Consider the following 2,488-nt stretch of genomic DNA (forward strand, 5'->3'; position numbering starts at 1 on the left):
CTTTCTTTCTTTTTCTTCTTTCTTTCTTTTGCTAAAACAAAACATTTGTATTTACTCAAGTTAAGCACAGCGTGTTTTGAGGTAGTCCCCTTCCATGTAATTACTGTGTGATCAAGTTGTAGTGTAACTCCTCTATGAGCCCAATAGAGTCCTTTAGAAATAAAGAGCTTCTCAAACCAAAGTACCCAAATATCCATGGCAGGAATGTTAATGCCCTCACACATGAATCAAAGCATTATTTTGACTTTAATTAACAGTTCTATTTACTGTACTACTATTTGGCTACACAGACTATTTGAAAAATATATGCAACTTAAATCATATATCTGTGGTTTTGGGAGGGAGAAAAACATAAAGAATGTTTTGAATTCATCTCTTCTTTTTTCTATATTTCCAGTTGGTTTCTACATATAGAAAACCTATTGTTCCACAGATTTGTCCCAGACCTGGGGCACAAACTGTATGGAGAGTCAAGGGCATAGGTTAAATATAAGGAATGTGGAACAGTGGAAATGGGAACTGGAGGGCCTGCATTGAATCCCCCTCTCTGCCACCGACTAGGGTTTGCCGTGGCTAGTACTTAACCTCTCTGAGCTACAAGTCTCCTACCGTGTAAAATGGGAGAACCAAGGAGAACCTCTTCGTAGAGGGTTATGGTGCAGACTAACGACAATAATCTAGGTGAAGTCACCTTGTGAATGTCACGTGCTACAGTACCGATTTGGTTTCTCATTGGGGAACTGAACTCCATTTTCCCAGTGGGGCATAAGAGGGATTCCAGAGCAATGAGAAATCAATCTTTCTTTCTCTGAGTCCTTTTTCTATTGCCAGCTCTTCTTCATTCCCACCTTTATCCTTTTCATTTTTTATCATTTGTAAGTAATTTTTATTTTTAATTGAAATACATTTGATTTCCAATATTATATTAGTTTCAGGTATACAGCATAGTGGTTCAATATTTTTGTAAACTCCCTTTAAAGTTATTACAAAATAATGGTTATATTTCCATATGCTGCATAATATATCCTTGTTGCTTGTCTATTTTATACACAGTAGTTTGTATCTCTTAATCCCCATCCCTGTCTTGCCCCTCTCTCCTTCTCTCTCTGAAATGGTATCCACTAATTTGTTCTCTATATCTGTAAGTCTGTTTCTATTTTATTTTTTAGATTCCACCTATAAATGATAACATACAGTATTCACATTTAACTGTTTTCCCAAAGAGATTCCATGCTGAGAGTATAGATTATTAATTTCCCAATCTGGTAATTTTGGTGTTGGGGTTCTGAAAGTAGATCTAGACATGTTCGTGTGGTTCCCAAATCTTCCACTTAGCAATGAGGAAGGCTGTAATGTGTCTATGAGGTATTTCCTAATGGTCGCTTCTTCTGTTTTCTGAAGTCAATGATACCAGTGAAAGACGTAAGAATCAGTTTAGAAAGAAAGAAGGTACTCTTTTACAATTCAGTGAGTCTCATTTGTTTTATATTATCCAGAGATAGCTACCCCACAGTGTTCTGTTTCTGATAGCATAGTGTTCCTAGGCTGAGTTAAAATACTCACTCAAACACTTATAGATATGTCTTTTCTGAAAATATCTACTATCAGCCAGGTGAAACATTCTTCTCTACTCAGGGAAGCAATGAGTTCCTTCCAGAGAATCAAAATTTAGAGTGAGTTTTGGAAGAGGGTCCAGCTGACACTCACTGTACTACAAAAGAGCTTCCATTAGCAGGAAAAGCATATGCACCTTGGTGGAATAACAAGTACTGCTGTATTTGCCCACAAGGGCCGTTTAAATTAGGTTACACTTGAGAAAAATGAAACAGTAAGAGTGCCTTTCACTCAAGATAAAAAGATATTTATCAAAGGATAAGTGGTGCTGTGGGGGATTGTTCTGAATTTATCCGTGGTTATTTTATTTGACTTTGCAAGGCATTTAGTTGGGCATGAAAGGTAGATGTATATTAAGCAGTTAACTAGCTTGTGTAATTAATACAGAGAAGTAGCATAGCAATCTTGAGAGAAGGAAATTTTAACATAGTTTGTTGTTAGAAAAAGCTCCATGATCAGTTTGGGACTTGAGGTGGGTAGATTTTAGGGAGAAGGAAGAAAATAAGAATAGTATTTTTTTTTTTAATTAATTAATTTATTTTTTGGCTGTGTTGGGTCTCCCGTTTCTGTGCGTGGGCTTTCCCTAGTTGCGGCGAGCGGGGGCCACTCTTCATCGTGGTGCGCGGGCCTCTCACTATCGCGGCCTCTCTTGTTGCAGAGCACAGGCTCCAGACGCGCAGGCTCAGTAGTTGTGGCTCACGGGCCCAGTTGCTCCGCGGCATGTGGGATCTTCCCAGACCAGGGCTCGAACCCGTGTCCCTTGCATTGGCAGGCGGATTCTCAACCACTGCGCCACCAGGGAGGCCCAAGAACAGTATTTTTTAACTGTGAATTTTTCACTGACCCACCTTAGTGATGCGGTTCATGGATGCTC

The sequence above is a fragment of the Eschrichtius robustus genome, chromosome 4 (genome assembly GCF_028021215.1).
Source record: "Eschrichtius robustus isolate mEscRob2 chromosome 4, mEscRob2.pri, whole genome shotgun sequence".
NCBI classification, from domain to species: Eukaryota; Metazoa; Chordata; class Mammalia; order Artiodactyla; family Eschrichtiidae; genus Eschrichtius; species Eschrichtius robustus.